Below are 25,089 nucleotides of genomic sequence, written 5' to 3' on the forward strand. Positions count from 1 at the left end.
CGATGGTAAACTATTAGTGAAGTCCTATAGATCAATTTGGTATTGGGGCCTAAACAAATGTACACTGTTCTAATTGCTCTCTAAGATGTTCTGTTCCATGTGAGCTGAGAGAGTAGGAAGATCCACTTACCATTGCTGCGACAAGTCTTACCCTATGACAAGTGTATGTTCCACTTCCATTTTCTATTTAAAGGTCATCAATTTCCGGTTATCCTACATACTCCATTCAATGAGCATTAAAATCTGTCAACACAGAAGGACGAGCAAATGTAGGGTAAATGAGACAGCTCAGAGCTACTTGTAATCAAATTGCAGTTGGCTGTTTATCTATTGATGGCCTTGGGATGAGAGGACTGGATGCCCTGCCTTCCTGCCGTTGTCACATGTGGTTCTGGTTTCCAACAGGGATGGGAGTGCGCTTAGTCTATGGAAAAACTGTTTTCTCCTATTTTACTTTTTAACATTTTCAAAGCACTAGGTAAGGATAAATGTGGTCAGCTTGATTTATGATCCTTGTTTTGATTCATATAGAATCACATGCTACAGAATCTCAGGGACTGACAGTCTAGGGAAAAATGTAAATGTCATAATTTTGTTAATTGTTTTAGCATGTGTTTCTGCCACATGTCTGAAAGCAACTGTAACTGAGGGTTGTGGTTTCTGGAGCACAGCCAAAAATACAATGTGACTAACAACTGAGGAAAGTATCGTGGGATGTCATGTGGTATTGGATCTTTTATCTTTTTTTTCACCTCTGCCAAAGTGAGTATTTTCCAGTATTTCAGTGTGTTACTGGAGTATGAAAAGAAGAATGATACAAAATGAACCCTTGGATTGGTGTTTTTTATCAGATAAAAAATAACATATAAAACTCACTTTTAAATTCTGTGGCTATCCATTCCAGCCTGGAGTTTCCTATTTCAAAAACTGGATTTGTGGGGAAAAAAAAACTCAGCTCTCTCAATTCTTTAAACATTTCAATGATGATAAGGGTCTTTCTCAAGGAAACAAATATCAGGAAATTCAAATACTGGTATGAAGCCATAAACTCCCCTCACCTTGTTGCTCCAAAGCATAATAACTCTATTGAGAATGCCTGAAACCAGTGGGTGATCTCACCCTGAAGCTTCATATACGATTTCTTATTTTTATGACAGGCATTTCACAATTTCAAGGCAAGGTTGAAAAACAGTCGATTTCCCCCATTAGGCAAGTGATCAGGTTGCTGCAGGAATAAAGCAAAAGGCTGAGTTCACATGCTTGGCCAGGAGCTCTCTTGCAAGCTTCCTGGTTTGGGACTGACTGCAAATGCTATTAGTGTATTTCCTGATATTTCAGTCTTCTGCGAATTGCACAGTAACTAGATCTTTGAACAGTGAGCATCTGGTAGCCAGAATCCCACAAAGAGTTTCCCGTATTTTTCAGAACTGTCTGCTCGTTTTGAGGCTGTTCTCTCATTGTTTTATACTATTCCTTCTGTTTCTCTCCCCACGTGTCTGGAATTCACAAATCTTTGTGTCACGTTTAAAACTGACTGTGCGTAGGTGACTAAACCAGTCCTTCGTGGGTCCAGCAGGTCATAGGAAGCTGCTGCTGATGTATATAGCCTACTCATTTTCCCGACATACTCACACCCCTTCCTCTCTCCATGACGACTAGCCCCACAGCTGCTAGGAGCTGCAGGAGCGAATGGCAAGTCTGTCCTGCCAGTGGCTGGAGGAAAGATTCCAAAGTGTCCTTGGGAGTGATGTCAGCTAGAAAATCAAACTGCAGAGAGCAGAGGAAGAAAGGACAGCTAAGACGGGTTCTAGCTTCTTCAGGGAACTGGGTAAGGGCTTTGAAGGGCCTGAAAGGTCATGTAAATATCTGCCAAATGATCCCAGTACATTTTTTTTTTTCTTGAAAAGAGTCTAAAACTTACATTATATGTTCAAAGGGTTTGGGCAACAAAAAATTTTAAGAGGGATTATTGTCAAGAAAGTAAGTTTAGGTAACATGAAATTTTACAAATCAAGAGGGAAGGAAGACTGAAGGGCAGTAAGAAATAATAAAAGTAGGATACATAAGGAGAAAATACGGACAATAGAGAGAATAGCCCTTTACTCTTCTTGTCAGTTACTTAAGACTTGGCCCTGTGAGATGGCATGTGAGGGTGCTATTTATACAGCTAACACACATCTGTTTTAGAGATGAGAAAATGAAGGCACAGAGAGGTAAGCAACGCGTATGCAAGGTCAGTCACTTTGCTAGTAAATATCAACAATCAGCTTTGAGGGTTGCTCTTAAACACTAGTTTAAACCAATAGGCTTTCTCTTTTCTTTGTTGATATGTATTATGAATTTTTTTTAATGTAATCTGGAGAATAAAATTACACACCAAATTGTTTTTCTGGGTGTTGCAATTATGGGTGATTTAAAATTTTATTCTTACCTGCATTTTATATGTATTTATAATAAGTATGTCTTAATGATATCATAAAAATAATAATTTAAAATTATTTTCTTATTTCTAATAAAGTTCAGATTGTTTGTTTTGGTTTTTTTTTTTTTTTTTTTTTTTTGCGGTTCGCGGGCCTCTCACTGTTGTGGAGCACAGGCTCAGCGGCCATGGCTCACGGGCCCAGCCGCTCCGTGGCATGTGGGATCTTCCCGGACCGGGGCACGAACCTGTGTCGCCTGCATCGGCAGGCGGACTCTCAACCACTGCGCCACCAGGGAAGCCCGAGTTCAGATTGTTAAATTCCTCATGAGCAACCACATATCTGCTGAACAAAGGGCATCAAGTAAAGAGTATGAGCAACAAACTTGGAAGAGTTTGGTATTAATTTATAATGACCACTGTCATTTTAGTGAAATGTGACTTGCTCATAGTAACTAGCGAGATGCTTGATGAAATCAGTGAATAAAACACAGTCCTAACAAAGAGTCATTTTAATGTAGATTTACAATATTCAACTAAATAAATACCTTTTATTCTTCTAACATGTACACGGATGCCCCATGACCATGTGTCCTGGTTGTGTCTCCATAGGCACAAAGAAATGGGGGCCTGGGCTACTTATGTGGTAATTTCTGCTTTGAATAATTTCCAGGTAAAACCCATTTTGGTAGAGATCTTCAGGAGCTGAGTCATCCATTGCTTATTTGCTAGAACAGACTAAAGACTAAAGACAGTTGGTTGAGGAAAGAAAATCCTCAGTTTCCTATCAGTTATCTTTTTAGTAGAGGCAGTTGAACAGTTCTCCTTTGAGGCAGGGGTCCTGGTTAGGCTTCTTTATTTCCACACAAGGATCTGAAACTAAATAATTGCCCCTTTTCCAAATTCTAAAGTGTAGGATGCTCTTTCAGCCAATCCACTCAGGACATGAGCCTCAGACCGTCCCTCTAGACTCGACATTCTCCCTCCAGACTGTGTGCTCTCCACAGAGCATGAAATTGGGTTGCCTCCAGCCCCTTTCTCCAAAGCCCTGCTGAGGAAGTGACCCTTTGGAGGGTTGTTGGAAGGTGATTCCCAGGGTCCTCAAAGTTCCATGCATGCATCAGCCCGGATCACTGAAAAGCTGTTTTCATTTCATTTTCATTTTTAGTCTGTACCACTCAGACCACATTATCTTGACCCCATTAAGAATCATTATTCCCCAGGCTTTCAGGTTTTTATCAAAGGGTACAGTGAAACTACTTGCCATCTGACTGTGTTTCTGGGTGTCATGTACTGCTTCGGCCAGAAAACATGCAAAATCTTACCTGAAAAATTGTTCAGAATTAGCACTAGGAAGTTTTTTTCCTGGGAGGAAGTGATTTATTTCTTTCTCTTTAATGGTAAGAATATTTGTGGAGGGGAAGGATGAGGTTGAGTGTCTCTGGAAGAAGCCAAGATGGCTTTCTACTGAAATTCTCACTGAGTTGTCAGTGTTCGAGATTTGATCAGACCCAGTGAGGTCAATTCACTCTGCTCAGACTTCTAAGAGTCAGATTCCTAATGTGGAATGCCATTGTCTTCCATATGAGGTCTGCTTTTCCTACCATCTTTAAGTTTGCTGAAGAAAGATAAGAAGCAGAACCAAGAGAGATGGACAATTTCAAGAGAAATTTCTTTCAGGGCTTAGGGCCTGGTGCATTATCCTGGTCAAAAGAACATTCATTTCTTTGTAGTTCAAGGCCAAATTTTTCTGTTTCCAGGGTGGTGCTGGATAAAACTGTGCCAGCTTCTGTGGCTTTAGCTTTTTTTTTAAGTTGGTATGGGAGGAACATCCCCTTTCTAGTCATATAGTGGTTTTCCCAGATGAACAAAACATATATCGTTAGGAATATATATATATACATATATATATATATATTGCTCTTAATATACCCAATAACATCATGATTTGCCTCATGATGTTAAATTTCTGTTTTACCTTAGTTTGGATATTTCAAAGTCTTGTGTGTGTGTATTTATATCTATGTATATGTAAAATTTATATAACTGTATCTCCCATAGCTGGCAGATCTCACTGATTGTTATGAATTTTACTAACTCTCAGAGGGCAAACTTCTTTCAAAATTGAGGTGTTGAGAAGTGTACATCAGTATTTTCTTCATTACTACCAAAAAGATTATGTAACTCATTTTATTTCTCGTTGCTTCCACTGCAAAAAACAAAAAACAAAAACAAAAACCTACAAGGAATTAAGGTTAGATCATGGAAATATATAAGCCCTTAGAGCTCCCATATTTGTGATATTTATCCAAGTTTGGCCCTAAATATCTATTCTTAGTTATATTTCCTTTCATCTTTTTTATTGTTTTTCTTTTTGTAATTCTATTCAAATTGTCTGTGGACAGAGGTGAGGCAAAGAACAGACAAACAAATGAACAAACCAGCTGTTTTCCCAGCCCCTCTGTTTAGTATGTGGCAGTTTTCTATGTTCTGTTGGATAAAACCAGAAATCCTCACTTATACAGATTTTCCATTGTTGAAATGAAAAATACCATAAACTTTATAGTAAAATATAATTTAAATATAAAGAAAATTATTAGAAGTCAAATTCTGCTCTTTAGAATAGTCAATAAATGGAGTAATCTGGTAACTATTTTGTTTACCTGAGAGTTATCTTTAATTTAGGCATAAATCATATGCAACTATCTGTAAATACATAGAGGGTATATATAATATATGTATGTATGAGTAGGTATATAATAGAAGTAGATTTTATAGTAAGATCTGTTCAGATTTTTTGCAGTTGCTCCAGGTAATCAAGTATCATTGGCGAGAGCTGGGAGGGAACTAATGCTCTGAACTTTTTACATTCTTATTTCAATTCTAGATAATGAGAGGCTGAAAATGTTAAGCACAGAGGCATACCATGTGCTATGTTTTGCGCAAAGTAAGCAAATAAAGAGTAACTGTGTGTGTCTACAGAGATAGAAATCTTGTACCCCCTGTTTTGGTTGCTAATTGGACATGAAAGAAGATGGCTTTCATATAAATGTCAAGTTCTTCTTGCTGCTTTCATCTTCCTCAGTCTCAAGTTTCTGACTGTTTCTAGGAGATTCTTGAAGGCATTAGGAGTAGATAATTCATCACATCCTATTCCAAGTATGAATCTGTGAAACAGCAATGGGGCTGATGAGCTAATACAGTTAACAGAAACACCACCATGCATTTTATCTCATTTTTTCCCCTACCACAGGAAACCGGGAAGGGAATCTTATTCCAACAGTGAAAAACAAAGGCAGTTTATGGGGGGAGGGGGGATTTCATATGTCACCCTCCACAAAATTTTTTTTTTTTTCCTAGAAGACTGTAATCAAGACACAGAAATGCACAATGGGTGTAGTGAGTGAATAAGTTTTTGTCGTTAATTATATATTTCAATATAGTGTAATTTTAGAAATAGCTTTGTGAATGCTATAAATAAATTATAACTGGAAAAATTACATCAGGGATGAAAAGAACTTTGAAAATAAATATTGGTATGATGAGCTACATGAAAAAGGAATGGATCCAATTAAACCATGATAGCGGAAGGTCTCATCTTGATGTCCTATTCTTTTTTTTTAATTAAAGTTAGTTTATAACATGTTAATTTCAAGTGTACAGCAAAATGATTCAGTTATTCATATCTATATATACATATATTCTTTTTCAGATTCTTTTCTCTTATAGGTTATTATAAGATATATAATTCCCTATGCTATACATTAGGTCCTTGTTGTTTACCTATTTTGTATATAGTAGTGTGTATATATTAATCCCAAACTCCTAATTTATCTCTCCTCCCTCCCCCTATCCAATCCCCTTTGGTAAACATAAGTTTGTTTTCTATGTCTTTGAGTCTATTTCTGTTTTTAAAATAAGTTCATTTGTATCATTTTTTTTTTAGATTCCACATATAAATGACATCATATGATATTTGTCTTTCTCTGTCTGACTTCACCTAATATACTTCACTTCATATTATAATCCCTAGGTCCATTCCTGTTGCTGCAAATGGCATTATTTCATTCTTTTTTATGGCTAATATTTGGGGCCCATTCATGTCCTTTGTGCTTTCCCCACTGACAGAGTACATACTTTTACATTTGACCAACAAGGGAAGCCTTTTGGAGGAAAAGAGTGACAGAATGCTGAGGACATTGGTAGAAGAGGGTTATGTGTGGACAGCATGATCAAAGTTGACCATCTCTAAAATCAGATAGATGTAAGTTCATATCAAAGTTGACCATCTCTAAAATCAGATAGATGTAAGTTCATATTCCAGACAAGACATTTTTTAAGTGATATTTTTTTTCCTTAACTAAGCTTTAGACTTTTTAAACATCAGAAAGAAGTATTTCTTTCTTCTGTGTAATTGACCAACTACTCCCAACTGATTCAGCATGCAGAATGTGCTTGATGTTTACTTTATCTGTTGCAAGAAAGCTTCCCTGGAATGCTAGCCCCTTAACAGAAACTATTCAGGAAAATATCACTAATCAAAGGAACTCAAGAAGTCATTACCCTACTGTCATCATCCATGTGTTAAGGAGTCTATTAGCATTTGCTAAGGCATCTATCTTTTCAGATTTAACACAAGCCACTCTGGACTGGAAAAAATCGAAAACACCTGGATAACCAAGAGGGTATGGACAAGTATAAGTACCTATCTCCTTGGGACAGAACCACTTGTATATTACTTTAGATACCCGTAATAACTAATAATTAATATTAATTAAAAAGGTAAGAGGAATCTTTCTGAGGCAATCAGTGCCTGAAGAGGAATCTGATGAGTTTCCCCAAACTGATAGTCTGTGGTTGTCACCACTTATGAGAAAGCAGCACTTCACAAGGACTCAGACTAACCCCTGTATTGATCCAGGGATCAGGCTGTGACAAAAAGGATATTTTCTTCTAAAAAAAAAAAAAATTGAAGGATAATTTTGTTTTTCTTTCAGTTGATAAAATTGAATGTTTAATATGTTCACAGTACTATGTTAGACCATCAGGGTGTTGCAGAGTTCTGTGAAACTCAGTTCTTTTTCTCAAGCAACTTAACTGGTAGATGTGAGAGCCCTAAATAACTTTAATTCCAGGTAAAGTGAAAGTAAGCGCTACTGGCCGGTTAGATGTTCGAAGAGGAGGAGGTCTCTTGGATTACTCTTGTGAGCATGGGGAACCTTGAAGAGGAAGAGGTATTTGAAACAGGCCTTGAAAGATAAAATTAGGAAGGAGTGGAAGAGGGAGTTAAAAAGTGAGCTTGTTCTCAGATGGAAGGACCAGTGTAAACAAAGGCACAGGGAATGAGGAAATTTGGGGTGTGATTAAGAAATGATGAGGTGGGCTTCCCTGGTGGCGCAGTGGTTGAGAGTCCGTCTGCCGATGCAGGGGACGCGGGTTCGTGCCCCGGTCCGGGAAGATCCCACATGCCGCGGAGCGGCTGGTCCCGTGAGCCATGGCCGCTGAGCCTGCGCGTCCGGAGCCTGTGCTCCGCAACGGGAGAGGCCACAACAGTGAGAGGCCCGCGTACCAAAAAAAATAAAAAATAAATGATGAGGTTAGTTTTCTTAAACATGAGGGTTATAAGATGGGACTGAAAAAGAAAGCTAAAGAGGTAGATTGTTTCGAGAGCATAGGGAACCTTGGATGTTAGACTGATGAGTTTGTTCTTTAATTTAATAAGGAATTATCTGTAATAGGGAAACATCGAGGGGTTTTTAATTGTGAAAAGATGTGATAGCAACTGGTGTAGTATTTATAATTTGAGAGAAGCTTATGTCAGTGTTCATCAACGTTTTCTTCATTATTGCCCCTCTAAGGAGACTTTGTAGACATCTGCCTGATATTCCACAGGGTTAATGTACAGTCATGTTCATTGAGAGCTGATCTATTGCATCTTGTTTCCATCAATGGCCAGGATATTCTCTTTTCTTATCTTCTTTCATTTCCTTTAGTGTGTTTGAGCCTTGAGTAGCTGTTGAGATAAAGCAATCTAACATCATTAGGTACTTGGTGAGTATCATAGGAGTAAAATTGCAAAAATGTGACTTCCCTAGTTTTGAACCCAGTGAAGAGCTGTGTAATGTTTGAGTCGGACTTTGTTTTTTAAAGAAGTTACCATTGTTATAAAAACATCATAACAAACAGCAGGTTGCAAGCATATTTAGATCATTCTTACTGAAGAAAATAAACATTTATTGCCAACTGTGAAAGGGCAGATTTGATGACTGATGCAAAAATCACACTGCTTTGTCAGTTCACATAAATAATAATTCATCAAAGAAACATGTGTTGATGAGTGCAGTCTGGTTTGAATTTAAACCACAATGCATTCTTGGGAAACAGCTGAAGTACCTGAACCTCCCTTGAAAAGTCTCCAGCACATTATCTAAGGATATAAACAATCCTTCCTAAGTCATGTAATGAATCTTATCAAAAATGCTCAGGGATGACTAAGGTTGCCTATATTTACCTGAAGAAAAACATATCTGGATGCCCATGAATGTCTGATGAGTACTTAAGAAATATGATCTGAGTTCACTTTTGCAGTAGATGCTCAACAAATTGGTTTGGGATCAGATGAGTGTTTACCAGACACTAAGAAAAATACAAAGGATTGGCTGCTCAGCCTTCTCTGATAATCATTGTTCAGTGAGAAAGGATAGAATGTGATATTTTCTCTGGTAAGCATTCTACTCTTGGGCCACCCCAATCCAGAGACCCTCTCTGCTGTCGATGAACTGATGGGATTCAGCAAGCTGCTGTGTGAATCTGGCGGCCAGGTGTCTTGGTGTGGTTGAGACAGGAGCTAACAGATTTGACATGTGGGAATATTACTCCCAGATGCTCCCCAAAGGGAAAGAACAACTTTCTTTCAGTGACCTGTCCTTTAAAGATGAGTCCTATGGCGTAGGTACTGTAATTAATTAGCTCGGTGAGAGGAAGCAATGCATCATGGGTGCCGTTCTGCCAGAAAATAATAAGCATTTCCAGTGGGTTCTGCCCGATTTCTTAGTAAAATCCAGTGGTCTGTGTCTGGAGGTCATCCAAGGCAAATCAAAGAATGAAATCTTCAGATGTTGAGGAGATAAGGAAGACAGAACACACTAAGGATGTGTGGTGTTGATTTTAAACTGAAGAGACCAGTTAACCAGGCGAAGCCACGTCACAGATAGTTATGTCCCTTGCTGCCAAAGTCAGTGCAGAAAAATACAACCAGAAGTTGAGGTCCACAATGCCAGTGCTCTGATGTCCAGAGCCTCATAGCCTGTCAGGTCTCAAATACTACCGTATCACTTGGAAACAAATATCTGTCTGACAATATTTTTACATTTATGTGTTTAAGAGACTTTGGTACTCACTATGAGTTGCATTAAGAAAACTTTTTCAATCTGTCATTCAGCAGATTTCTCAGCTTTCTTCCCATCTTCCAAACTCTAGAATGCAATGCCTATCTTCATGACGACTTTCGTGATTCTAGATTATGTATCCTAAAAGTGAAACACTCTCTATGCAGAACTGCATTCACAATATCTGAATGCATGTTGGTAATAGAACAATGTAGGCAAAGTAGTACAGATATCGGGCAGGCACAAGTGTTGCTGCCCAGGTTTCAGGGGAATGAGCTCAAGTTGTGACTCTCTGGTCCTCTGTCTCTGTCCTGTACCCAGTGTCTAATAGGTAAGTTTGATTGCTCTCTTCTTAGGACATAAATGTATTTTGCCCGTTCATTCTATTATATGAAATTATTGTTGTTTAGCTTACAAAAATTAAACAGATTTCTGTGTTTCTATTTCCCATGGTTGTTTTTTAGCCTTCTATATCATCTCTTACTACTCTGAAGAGCAGTAGAGGAAAGAAGTTACTCTGTTGCGTGAAAAATATTTTCTGTTGCAGGTTCTGGTTAAGGTTGTCTGGGACAATTCTGATAATATTTCAAACACTCCAGACTCTCCATGTCAGGTTACATAAACCTGCCTTTTATTAGAACTTAAAAGAGAAAAAAGAAAAAGCAATGTGTTTAACTCCTGGGATTTAAAAATCCTGTAATCAACTGAACCCAAGCTGTACTACCTTTGCAAGGTTCTATATTAAAATTTTTGTTGGTTTATAAAAAAAGAATAAAAAAGACATTTACAGTTTTCTTTTAGAAATGAAATATGATGGGTTAACTGCCCTTAGCACTTCTGTGTTATATTAATTCTATATTATATATTAATTTCCCTTCTTTAATTTTGTTTTAAAGCTTGTTTCAGTGGTCAGTTTATTGCCTTTCAGCTTCAAATCCACCCTTCGCTGCCCTGCTTGGTGAAAATAAACTGGACCCTGTAAACATTTTTCCTTTGCCGCTGGCACGATGCTAGGCTTTGCCAATAGAGGGCACTAGAGGGATACTGCAAAGTGACAGTGTCAGGCTGATACTTCCCTCGTGGTTCCAGTCCTCCATTTGTTATTCAGTGTGGAAGTCCGGAAGTTCCAGCTACATTCCCAGGACACACTTTCATCAACTAGGGGCTGTTTCTGAGAACCTCTTGTGGGCCACATCTGTGGTAGCTTTGGTTGAACTCTCAGACCACGCCCTATTTGAAGAGATCTGAATCTCCGCTTTGGGTCCCTTTATTATCCACTTTCCCTCAGCCAGGAGGTAGTAGCTGCTTTTTTGCACATGGGAATTCTGGACTGCTTAGAGTTCTCTTTTAGTCCTTTTAGTGGTTAACCTGCTTTTATGAATTAATAATTACTTATATTACATTTTTTCTATTCAAATTACTGATCTGATGTCTGTCTCCTGATAGGACCCTGACTGATATACAAGTTGTTTATAAGTATTCTTAACGTATGCATGCCTAACCCACCTAAATAGTTTTTAAATTCCCCAAGGGAGAGGGCACTTGCTTGTGCATTTGTAATTTTTTTTACTCCCTTCAGAGCTTCATACAATTCTCTGTACATTGTATGTACATGTTTAATACATTTATTAAACACTTCTGACCAACGATGATGAATAAGACATGGGCATCAAGAATCTCATTGTCTAGTAGGAGAGAGAGACATGCAAACAAGTAACTTGTCCGGTTAGAATGTGATAGATACGTTATAGAATGTATGCGGTCCTGTGGCACCCCATGTGGGCTGAGGCTGGGGGCGGGGATGGAGGGGACTTCACAGAGCAGTCGTCACTGAACTGAGTTTTCAAGGTTGAAAAGAGGGATGATCCCCACAGATTAGGGAGGAAAGGGCAATGCAGACGGAGGGAAGAAGTGACATTTTAGGAATATGTGAAGCAAAACAAGACAAACTTGAGGAATGTCAAGTAGTTCACCGTGGTGACCCAAGCGATGGGTGTGTATCTGTGGGACTATAATGTGAATGGGGGAGGGAGCAGCACTGAGGACGGTGGAGAATGAGGCTGAAGGACTAGGTAGCTCCAGGACAGACTGGACTTTGTAGGTCACGCTAGAGAGTTTGGATTTTATCACGGACAACTACAAACTCAAAGAACTCCAAGGATATAAAGAATATAGAGGGCTTCCCTGGTGGCGCAGTGGTTGAGAGTCCACCTGCTGATGCAGGGGACGCGGGTTCGTGCCCCGGTCCGGGAAGATCCCACATGCTGCAGAGCGGCTGGGCCCGTGAGCCATGGCCGCTGAGCCTGCAGGTCCCGAGCCTGTGCTCCGCAACAGCAGAGGCCACAACAGTGAGAGGCCCGCGTACCGCAAAAAAAAAAAAAAAAAAGAGAAAAAGTTAACCATTAGTTTTATGCATCAAGTGTATTGAATCCTTCCTTCGCTATGTGGAATGCACTTGTGAAGGATTCAAAGAAATTCAGATCCTTAGCCTCACCTTGGAGTTACAAGAGGGAGATTTAAGTATTAGGAAGTAACAAGAAGCAGTAAATGGATAGCTAAAGACCAAGCTGTGCCCTGAGGTTTGAGGCAGGAGAGACTGGGGTAGTTAAGAAGAAGTAGAACTCCGGTAGGGCCCTCGGGTACTTAAATTTCTTCCTCTGTCTGCATTGTCCTTTCCTCCCCATCTATGGGGACCATTCCTGTCATCTCTGAAAAAACTCAGCTCAGTGACAACCACTCTGTGAAGTCTATTGGATTCCCATTCCAACCCCACCCGACATGGGGTGCCACCACTGTTTCGTGTACATTCTTCTATAGTGGTATCTATCACACTCTAATAATAAAAGGTAACTTGTTTGTATGCAGAGTTACTTGTTTGTATGTATGTAGAGGGGCTACATTTTAGGGAAAGAGCAACCTTTTAGAAAATGGAAGCAAAACCACAGAATATGTTTGGCAGCCGGAGGGAAGCTCAGCTGAAGGGGAGTGGTGAGAGAGAAGGTTGAAAATGTTGGTTAGTGCTTCTGGAATGACAAACTTGTGGCATTGTGCTTCTACTCACCACTTCCACACCATGCCACCCGTCGTGTTCCTGCTGGGCTCAGGGGCAGCTCCAGCTTCTTTCCTGTGTGCTGAGTGAGGCACTTTGAACTGAGAACTTAGTCTTTAGGATACCATGGCAAGGTTTTGACTGGTGGATTGCTGATTATAAAGATTTTTCTGACTATGTTGTTAGAGGTAATGAATGGAAGATCCCAAAGATGGAAACCAGAAGCTGTTGAAAGGTGCTTTTATATGTAAATTATATTTCAGGTGTTACCAAGCTACATGTTTCAGCTGTTAGTTGGAAAGATATAAGGAGAGTTTGTATGAAATTTACATTGATGCTATCTCCAAAAGAAACAAAGCTGTAACACACCAAATGTCATAAATCAGAATGTCATGCTGAAAAAAAGTGTTGTTCCATTTCTCCCTTAGGATATGGTTGACCTCAGAATAGGAATTCAGAAATCTCTCTGCCTGCCTCTTTGCCACTAAGAAAACAGACACTGGTTCCCCAAACCCCTGATTAAGAAAGAAGCTGGAAGAACATGCAGAAGCACTTTGAGACTGTGAGTACTCCTACCAAAACCCAGTGGGAGAGCCTCTGGAGAAATGGAGGTCATAGAAGTTTAAAAGTTTGATTATTTTAAAAAGTTTTTACTACCTTCCCAGTAAACAGTACCTTAATTCTTCATTCTTACTAGCAAATTGTCATTTAGCACCCAATAATTCGCTTACTAAAGCCCAGAGGATTATTATTTTCAGGGATGGGTGAATTTAATCGTCTTGCTCTCTCCCACAACTTTGCAGGAGTATCTCGGGAGACAAAGTTCTTTTCATTCCCTACCCCCAAGCCCCCAGCAGCCCCCAAATATATTCCCTTTTCCTGTGAAGCATGAAACCTGGAATACTGAGACTCAGATGTATGAGAGGAGAAAAATGCATCAGGGCAAAGTGATCGCTTGGTTCTGTGCAGGACTCACTAATTCTCTGACCCTTGGAAAGTTATTAACCTCTTTGTCTTGTCTTTTTAATTAGTAAATGTGGATACGAACAATTTTCTCTGACTCCTTATAAGACTTTTATCCAGACGAAGTGAAATAATAGATATTGAGGGTCATTTTGAAAAATTACAGTGCTGTAGAAACATAAGAAATCCTTCTGTTATCCTAATTACATGATAAATTTCTCGTGATTAAGAAATTTAGATGGTGGTGTTGGGAAAGATTTGCCTGGTGTAATGAGATGGGGCATCACAACATGTGCAGTGGCTTGTATGTTTTAGTTCTCTTTGTGCATATGTACAGTGACTTATCAGCCATTGATCTCCTGCATGGCTGCATCTTCATCTTCACTCATTCATTCATTCAACAATTATATATTGAGTGCTTATTATGCACAAGGAATTGTTCTAGGTGCTGGTGCTGGAGATACTGCCTAAAGAAAAGAGCCAATGTGCCTGTCCTCATGTAGCTTATATCCTAATTAGAGGAGACATAAAATAAACAAACAAATTCACAGTATGGCAGATGGTGTTAAGTGCTATGAAGAAAAATAAAGCAGGAAAGGAGCATGTGAGGGGTTGGGGGACTATGGCCAACTAGCCAGATCTTGTCCATGGCCTGGTTTTGTAAATACCGCCACGACCATTCATTTGTATTTTGTCTACTGCAGCCTTGACTTAAGTAGTTGAGATGGAGACCATTTTTTACCACAAAGCATAAAATACTTACTACCCTTTGGCCTTGTGCAGAAAACATTTGAAGCTCCAGACGTAGGCCTGGAGACACAGATAGAAGCAAACTTGTTAAAAACTAAACCTACCTTAACCAAACCTATTGTAACAGGCTACAGAGGAACTACTCACCTGCCCAGCACTTGGTTTTAGCCAATGCTGTGAACAACATTTTTTAAAATCAAATCTTCTGGACAAAGTTACTGATAAAATTTGAAATATTGACTCTTTAGGGTCTTACCTTTTCTGATTTCCCAGGCCTAAATTTTGGTGCTAGCCAGTGGACGGCCAACGAACAAAAAGTTGCTAGAAAAAAGAGGGAGTGGGAAGTCGTTGAGAAACATCACATAGAATCATAAATTTCTATTTAGTTGTTAAATTTTAGTAACTATGTCTGTATTCCAATGATGATATTTTTATTATTTAATTAAAGTTAATGCTATTTGTTGGTATTGGTTTGGGAGCTGGCAGTGTCAGGTGGTATATCTTTAAGGGGGAGTAGGGTTAAGTGGGTTGCAACTTGCTTCCAGGTAATTTGGCGATGGTGGGGGTGTGTGGATAACATCTAGTTGGTTACGTCCACTAGAGTGAAAACAATACATAAAGGTAAATTGTCAACCGTAAAAGATATTTCCATTCTTTAAGCATGTTCCTGTGGCTAAGGCTAAAGTGGATCCATCTGAGATCTTCTTTAAATAGAAATTCTTAGTAATATTTAAGTAGCAGGTACAGTAGATAATAGTGTATGTTATGACTTCATATTATTTTTAATGGCTGTATATATAGTAAGGCTTTTTTTAATGAGAAAGAAAAGGGTCTAATATTGAATTAATAGTGATTTTATATACTTGCATAAATTTTCTTTATTTAGGAATATTTTGTATGTTAAATATCAACCTGTTGTCTTATGCTTGAAATTAGTAAAAGTCAGAAATGGATTTATAAAAGGTGCTCTCAGTTTGAATCCTGGGTTCTCTTTTGACATGTTAGCATTTTCAAGATTCTTTTTTCTCGTACACACCTACAACCCATATACAACATTCCACTTGACCCAGATTCAAAACCCAATCCTTTCAAAAGATTCAGGGAAGGTTGGTTTTTTTATCTGCACTTGATATAAGGTCTGCTTCATTTAAATAGTAATTGCTCCTGTGAAGCAACCAATTCTAGGTGATTCTAGTTACTGCTCTTGTATGAAGAACAAAGACACACAAAAACACACCAAGACACAATCTGGGTGAAGTTACCTGGTTCGAGGACTTTTCTTTATCACCCCCAAAGGGGATATTGTTGTTTGTTTCCTTGGTTAATTTATTTTTCCTCTAAACATTGTAAAGACTAAAAAGGTTTAGGGAGAAAAGGAAGAAGGTGGTACTAACATTATTGAATTCATATGTTGTGTTAGGCATTGTGTCAAGTTCTTTACATGAATTATAAAAATTTTATGAGTTAGGTATTATATTTTCCCCCTAACCCTCAATTTAAAGATGAAGAAAATGTGGTTTGGAAAAGTTAAGACATTTGTCTAAAGTCCCAGGGCTAACACATCTTAGAGCTGGGATTCAGCTCATTTTCCCTACTGTAGCAGGTGACCTCCAGCCATGGCAAGACTGAGTCTCCCAGAGTGGAGCATGCTACGTGTTGTTTACTAAGGGTTAACTTAAGCAAACTTAAGTAGACACAGCCAGTGTGTGCTGCAGCTGGCTTGTACCAGCTCACAAGAGCTGACGGTTGAATTTTCAACTGCTGGTTGTTACACCTAGACGTTTATAAACATTAAATTCCATAAACTTAAAATCTAATAAATTATTTTTAAAAAGGTAAAAATAAGGTAATAAAAGGTATTAAAAAGGTATATATAAAAAAGTAATAAAAACTCAAAACATCACCTTGAAATTATTTTTCTACAGTTTACCATTATCTGTGCACTTGAGGTGACTTGTGTCTATTGTGTCTATGTGGCAGAAATACTATATGATGATGTGCTGCTGCACTGCACTTCTCAACCCCACATTCAATGACCTCACATTAGTAGCTTGACAGTGGCCATGGTAGGAACGTTTAGACCATGGAAATAAGTAAACACTACAAATCTGCACCCTCAACCCCAGGAGAGCCATTTGTTAATATTTATCAGCATGCTACTGTGTACAGCTCTTACAATTAATATACGAACTTCAATTCTTTTATGCTTTCTTTTCTTAAAAACTCATGAGCATTCACTGTGTATTCACTTAGCATTCACTGTGTGTCAGATATTGCACTGCACCCTTCTGCCATCCTTATTTCACTCTTATAGCTGTTTCATTTATAGCTATAAGGTAGGTATCATTACTCCCATTTTGTAGACAAAAAACTGAGGTTTAAAGTAAAGTAACATTCCCAAGGTCACACGGCTAGTTAAGTAGTGGAGCACAAACTTGATTGTATGTTTTGTGAATCTACATTTCACAGCACTGCAGCTGCAGTGGCATATTGTGGGGATAATCCAGGACACTGTTGTAGTCAAGAAAAAGCATTTTGTTAAAGCCATACTTTTTCTTCCTGTTTTACTACTACTGTATTCATTTGAATGAATAATCAGCACATCCATTGGAATGCAACATGACAGTCTGTACTGTTGAATAGAAAAGTGAAGGCTAGAATAGAGGATAAGAGGAGCTGAAAGGAAAAAGCATAAAACATGTGGCAATCCAGACTAGCTGTCTCATACCAAAAAAAAAAAGCCTGTAATGTCCTTGCCCTACAAACTGGGCAACACAACATAGTCACCCCATTCTGAAAATGCAGTGTTCCAAACGATAACTTTATTAAGGACAAAAGAGCTGATAGCACCTATTCTTGAGTTGATTATGCTATGAGATGCCCACCTATACTACTTTGAAGTATAGAGAGTCAAGATTTCTTTCAAAGAGGACATTTTAGAAGGGCTTAGTGGAGAACCTTAGCTTTCATCATTTCAGCAGGCAGTTTTATAGGTCAGTAGCACGAACCCCAGAATTTCAGTGCTTTGATACAACACTACTGAGTGAGCACAGTTTACTTCTTGCTCCCATTGTAATCTGCTGCAGATCAGGCGTTAGTGGCTCATTGGCCCTCCAACTATGTCTCAGGGATGCGACTGCTTCCATTTCAGAGTTCTTCACTTCCAGCCAAGGCGTTGGAGGAGAATTCACCTGTGTCTTAGCTGCCTGAGGCTGAGCTTCCATTCACATTCTTCTCAGTAAGCCCTCATTCACATGGCCACGACCAAACTACAAGAGAGACTGGAAATGTCAGAGAGCACATGGATGGTTGGTGCCAGGGACCACCTTCTCCATGTTCCCTAGAGCCTACAAGAGCTTTCTTTCATTCCAAGCACTCTTTCTTTGCTCTCGAGTTGAAGTAGATTTCTGTCTGCCAAACACACCAGAAGAAGTAAAGCATGACTTACTAAGACTGTCTCTGTCCTTTTTCCTAATGGCGAGGTTTAGACAATACAGTTTGAAGTCGGTGTAGCTGCTGAGCTTTTCTGTTTGCAGAGCCTTCTCTAACACAGAGGCTATCAGAGTTCTCATTATATTTACTCCATGGCATTTAAATTCAGGAATTCTAGAAAAATATTAGAGAAATCTATTATGCCGTTTTTATAGTTTAACCAATAAACCACTCAGTTTCTAACACTTAACTTTCTTCTTTATGTGTTTTATATAAATCTCTTGTTCCTTTAATTGGGCATGTTAAATATTTTATTGGCATTTTTAACTTTTACCCATTTTAATGAGTTCTTGTACATTGTCTTTTTGGAACTCCCGAGGCCCAGTGTAAAATTTGCCCTTATAGATTAATGTACAGTCATCAATGGCTACTACTTCAGAGTCGCCAAATAATTGTTAAGTATTAATGTGGGGTTTATGCAACCCATTTCTAACCTCTGCCTCAAATCTCACACAAAATACAGTCAAAATATAGAATGGTTTGCTAGGGGGTTCCTGGGACATAGGACTCTTAAAACTAAAACTGGGAAAGTTCCAGTCAAACCACAACCAGTCGGTCACCTTATGAGTGTTCCTCCTTGAGTTACAGATTTGGTTCCTTCTAACTGACTTTGTGTTTTTATCTTGGGCCCCAACCCCTGTCCTACATGTGGGAAAGAGACTCTATGAGGTAGTGTCCTAGGCATATACAGGAAAAGAAAATAAAGAAATTTCATCCAAGTGGATTCATGATAAATGTGTTTGGGTCAATGGAGGTTTCATCCTGGGGGAGAAGATTCACCATAAATGTCTCAGTGGAGGAAGTTTCCAGTTTTCACAATCAAGTCTTTATACCTGAATGGTTTCTCTCTTGATTTTAAAGTAAGATAATATGTGGAATTATTCTCCACTAGTTATTCCAGTTTGGCTTTCAAACTGGTAATTTATTTATTTTTTTCACAGCAAAGAAGGAAAGCAAATAGCAACATAGAGAGAGAAACTTTTGAGCTGACAACCAAAGCTTATGCCATTCAAGCATCTCTTTCCCTTTCCTTTTGATGGTAGCTGGCATATTTCAATTTTCTTTTTCAGTGGCCTCAACAAATGAGATGAAAGGGTGAGACTGCTGGTATGGCATTTAAAAGTTATGACTTCAGCAAATTTCCTTAAGAAAAATGGGCTTTGCTTTTAAAATGACCTCTTTCCCCCCTGTTTTAGTAAAAATGTGCATTACCCTAAAATATTCTGTTCCTTATATGGAACCTAATGTTTTGTTGTTATTTTATCAGCCCTCTCTGGCAGTATTCTGCAGAAGTTCACTGACATGTTATTTTCTCTCTGCAAACATGTAGCTCCAAGTTATAAAGATAAAATTAAATATCATAGAAAGTCATAAGAAAGTCTAATTCACCTCCAAACAGTGAACGGAGGAAAGCTAAGTTAGATTCTATAGAGTGGTTTGTGGTCCTTAAGTATATAGTTAAGTCAGACTGAGAATAAAGTCAACCCAGGAAAAAGCAGAGTTGAGACAGATGGAAACAGAGAGAATGTGGACGAGCATATGGGGGACAGCAGGAGAGCTAGTTGTGATGACATCATTTGTGACCCTGGATATAGCCATGTCTAATCCACCCCCTTGAACTTTTTAGATAACGTGAACTCATATTTCCCTTCTGTTCTCAGCCAGTTTGCTTCCGAACAAAAGGTTTCTGACTGACAAGCTCTCAGGAAAGGTTACATTTTCATTGTTGACATTTCTACAGCTCCCCAGGACTGGGAACATGATTGAGTGACACCCTCTCAATTTTGTACCCTTGCAATGCAAATTCTTATTTATTCATTTTCTTACACAACAAACACATGTGTTTTTTGAGCCCTTGGAAGAGACAAGGATAAAGGGTGATGGGGATGAAGGACACAGGCCCTGGGGTGGACTGACTGCCCAAATCCGCACAGTTTCTCTACTTCTGTGACTTCGTGATTGACTCACCCCTCAGCCAACAGACTCATGAGGAGATTGTTTTCAGAATTAAAAAGAGCTACACTTGCAAAATGTAAAATATTAAAAATAGCAGGAACTTTATAACTTTGAGCTGTCATTGTAATGGGTATTAGTATTGATATTGTTATTTTTTGATGCGTACAAAGTGTTCTGCTAGTGTCCCCATGATATAAGTAGAAAAGAGCAGGAGATATTTAAGTTCACAACAAGAAGCTGCAAGTTGGGGTTATAAAATGAACACACATACTTAATGGCTCATAGTAATATTTAGAGTATTTAAAAAATATTTAAGGTACCTTTTTTTTTTTTTTTTGGCTGTACTGGGTCTTCGTTGCTGTGTGCGGGCTTTCTCTAGTTGCAGCGAGCAGGGTCTACTCTTCATTGCAGTCCACAGGCTTCTCATTGCCGTGTCTTCTCTTGTTGTGAAGCATAGGCTTCTAGGTGTGCGGCCTTCAGTAGTTGCAGCACATGGGCTTAGTAGCTGTGGCGCACGGGCCTAGCTGCTCTGCAGCATGTGGGATCTTCCCGGACCAGGGCTCAAACCCGTGTTCCCTGCATTGGCAGGAGGATTCTTAACCACTGCGCCACCGGGGAAGTCCCATATTTAAGGTCCTTTTAAAAAAATAAACTTTGCCAATATGTATTCATATGTGAGTTGCATAAGTAAAAAATGGAAAAACAGGACACATAATGCTTGCCATTTAAAAATAATCATATGCCCTTATTTTCCTCCTTACTTTGTGTAAAAGGTAGCCATGTTATCCATTGTTCTGTAGCTTTCATTTTTCACCTAATATCCGCAGCATGACAGAAGTGTGCTTCTATTTGTATTTTACAGCTGCATTGTATTTAGTTGATTAGAAGTAACTTACTTAGTATAATCTGTGTGCTTTGGGCAGCCATTTGGATGGTAGCTGAACTTAGGCTATTACAGACTCTGCAATAAGTCACGTTTGAGGCCTAGCATTTTCACTTACACAAATATAGCTCTTGAAGGTGATATTGCTGTGACTAAGGGCACACACATTTGTAATATGGATAATGATTGCCCACTTGTCCTCGAAGGACATCCGACCAGTAATGTATGAGGTTGGCTGTTCACTGATAGCATCTCCAAAAGTGCTAATCAAAACTTTAAATACTTTCCATTTTGATAGATAAGAAAAAATGGTAATATATTGTAGATTTAATCTTCAGTTCTCTTTTTGCAAGTGACATTGAGCATCTTTTGATGTTTAAGAGCCATTGTCTTTCCTTTACTATGAACTATACTCTGACCATTTTTCTACTTGGAGATTTGGGAGATTAGCACTTAGTCTCTGATGGAATGGCATATAGCTTTTTGTTCATTTGTATTTTGCTGCTTTTTTTTGCAAAGTAGTAGTTTTTAAAATTTTATATCAAATTTATAAAGATTTCCTTTTATGGCTTGTGGATAATTTCAAGTCAATTAGAAGGTCCTTTATCTTTTTTATGAAGGCATTTCCCCATGTTTTCTTCTAGGATTCTTGTGCTTTAATGTTTTTCACATTCCAATCCTGATGCATTAGGAATTGAACCCAATGTGCAGTGGGAAGGACAGATCCATCCCAATATCATTTACTGATTTGCTACATTGATTACATAATGAATTACCATTTGTATTTGAGTCTGTTTCAGGACTTCCTGTCTTGTCTCATTAGTCTTTCTTTGTCCACATGTCAGTATGAAACTTTTTAAAATATTAAATCTTTATAATCTATTTAAATATTTAGTTGGTTTAATCTCTACTGGTTGTTCTGTTTCAGAATTTTGCTGGCAACTCTTGTTTGTCTAATTTTCCAGGCAAACTTTAAAATCATCTCATCTGTTGATACCCTCCCTGCAAAAGTTGATATTTTTATTGGGATCACATTAAATTTAGAAATCAATTTTGGAGGAATCAGTATCTTTATTTTTGCAAAGGTGTTCTATCCAAGCACACAGTATGTCTTTCTATTTGCTTAAGTCTACTTTGAGGTCTTTGAAATTAAAAATTTTTAAAATTTTGCTTCATATAGGTGTTAAGCATTTCTTAAGTTTATTCCTAGGTTTTTTTTTTCCTTCTGTGTTGCTTTTGTAAATTAGAGTAACGTCTTCTTGGGTTTTCCAAGCATATAACCATATATCTACAATTAGTTTGATTATTTGCTTGTTGAAAAACAAATTTTTAAAAAAATTGCATACTTCTAAATTCTTTTGTTTTGTTTGTATTGGTCAGTGCCTCTAACACAATGCTAGATTATAGAGGGGTTAAGGGAATTTTTGTCTTGTTCCTAATCGTTAGGAGAGTATATGTAAATGAGCTGGTTAAACAGTCTCTCTAAGACAAATCCTCGAGTTTGAAGTCCACAGAGCAGCCAGTGAGGAAGGGAAGATGGATGTAAAGAAGGGAGAGTGAGGACAAGCTGGAACTCACAAGCACGATGTGGGACCCATTAGGATGGACCGAAACACATGTCAGTTTTAGGAGTTGTCGGTATTCTTCACCTCAGACCTAAATAGTTGTCTGGCCCTTGATCCACACTTAAAGAAAAACCCATGGGAAAGCAGACTATGTTACCTTAATATTAGTGATCTTACCTAGTAGCTGTTACCTACCTTTCACCACTGGGATGAGGAGGGAACACGTTCATCTAGGTTACTTTTACTTGTCATCCAAGATTCAGCTCAGGGATTATTATATTTGCTAATTTTTTCTTGACATTGTATTCGCCATTCCCCTCAGTTATTCTTTCTCTCTGCTTCCATCATTTTGTGGACGTCTACTTTTATTATACTGCTGAACATTTGTTCTCCCTTCTGCTGATACTTGCACCCTGAATTTCATCTGGGTACCACCTCCTCTCCCTTTCTCGGTCCCTATACTTCAGGTAGAGTTGATTGTTCACCTGAATCAGGATGGGAACATGGCTCATATCTGGTCAGTCAGAGCGTCACATTCCCCTGGCCATGACAATTTGTTCAAAGATGTGCAAATGACCTAATCAGAGCCAATGCAATATAGTAACATTTGACAGGAATTCTTGAAGAATATACTTGCAGTTACATTGGAAATAAAATTGAGAGAAAATGGAAGCTATCTTGCCTTCTATGGAGGCTGAAAACAAAGCCAGCCGTTGGAAGAGAGCAGAGATGAAAACATCAGGATCTTTTGATATTATCTGAGCCCTAAGTCCAGGTATGCATGCAACTGGCTCCACCCATGAGCTTGTCAGTTATAGAAGTCAATAAATTCTCACTTTCCTCAATCTATTTTGAGTTAGGTTTTCTATCATTTGTAACCCAAACAATCCTAATACACATTACTGATAGATACTCAAGCACTTCCATTGATTATAACTGTGATTCCTTTTCCATGTTCATAGCTACTCCATATATACTACCCTCTAGCCTTATTATTCTATGAGCACCTTTAGAGCAGGGAGAGTATTTGTAAATTTCATAGCCCCAGAGATGATTATCAGTATATTTTGTAAATATCAGGACACAAATAATGTTTGTTGAATGAAAGAAAAAATAAGTGCGTTCTATTTGCACAGTGAATTTTTTTGAGCCTGGTAAATAACTAAGGCACCTGCCATTTTCATGTATTGTCAGTGTTCTCATCCTTCTTTGGGGTTTGTGCTTTTTAGTGTCTATTTTCATTCTCATTGGTAAGAAAATTTCTGATTCTTTATCTCTTTATTTTTACCTTTGGAAGCTTGCCCTTTTCTCTTTGATTTGTGTAACACAGCCACCTGTGTTACATTCAATTTTTTTAGTCTTTGATTACATTATGTATTTTGTTTTCTTTTTTTATGGTAATTCAGAGTCATTCAAGCTGTTTTCTATAAGCATTTCCACCCACTTACAGGATCTTCTACTGCCTTTACTTCCTGACACCTGGGAGTATTATTTACCATCTATCTTTTAATGTGCATCTAAGGCTGTTTCTCTGCCAAGCCCAGATGACAATTGAGTAAAACTATACCCTATGAATCGTTCTAAAGATGAAGGAAATAAACAGACAGCCTCTCATTCTGCAATTAGTTAATCATTGAAAATATGTCAAATGGGCATTGTGTGTCTGATTCTGAGCTAGGTGCTATAAGGGATAGAAAGATGAAAAACACAGGCCCTGCCCATTGAGAACAAAGTAAATATGATACAAGGCAAAGAGAACAACATTGATACACAAGTGTATAAGAACTCAGTGAAGGAGTGAGAGAGGAGTGACTACATTTGACCTGGAAGTCGGAGGTGATCCAATCTGGGCCGTGAATAGTGGATGAGAATTTTAAACGGGGGAGCATGACACCCAATGGAGGGAACAGTAAGAATAAAGGTATGGAAGTCTCTGTTCTCGATCCAATGCTTCATTTTTGGTACGGTGAGTAGACAGTATAGCTATTAGAATAGATACATGTATATGTATAACTGAATCACTTTGCTGTACACCTGAAATTAACACACTGTTAATCAACTATACTCCAATATAAAATAAAAGTGAGAATATTTTAAAAAAAATAAACTATTTTCTGATTAAGTTTACTTAACTAATGCATTTGTCTCTTAGAAAATACCTTGACCTCATGGTTGAACCTAATGGTCCTCACAGTTAGTCATAGTGAAACACTTATTAGTCACCTTGCTCTTTACGAAACACCACAAAACACTGATCTATTAACATAAATAAGTACATAATTTTGTGCTTAAAAAAAAAGAAAATGGGATGTGAGGCCAGAACAGCAGAACAGGTAGTGTATTAGTTTTTTATGGCTGCTGTAACAAATAATCACAAACTTAGTAGCTTAAAACAATGCACATTTATTATCTTACAGTTCTGTAAGTCAGAAGTCTGACCTGGGTCTTACTGAGTTAAAATCAAGGTGCAAGCCAGGCTGTGGGAGAACTTGTTTCTTAGACTTTTCTAGCTTTTAGAGGCTCCCTTCCTCTACCTTCACCTCTCTCTCACCACTCTTCCATTGTTGCGTTTACCTCTGATCAAAGCCCTGTGATTAGATTGGGCCCACCTGGATAATTCAGGA

Source organism: Leucopleurus acutus (genome assembly GCF_964270905.1).
Source record: "Leucopleurus acutus genome assembly, chromosome: 15".
Lineage (NCBI taxonomy): Eukaryota > Metazoa > Chordata > Mammalia > Artiodactyla > Delphinidae > Leucopleurus > Leucopleurus acutus.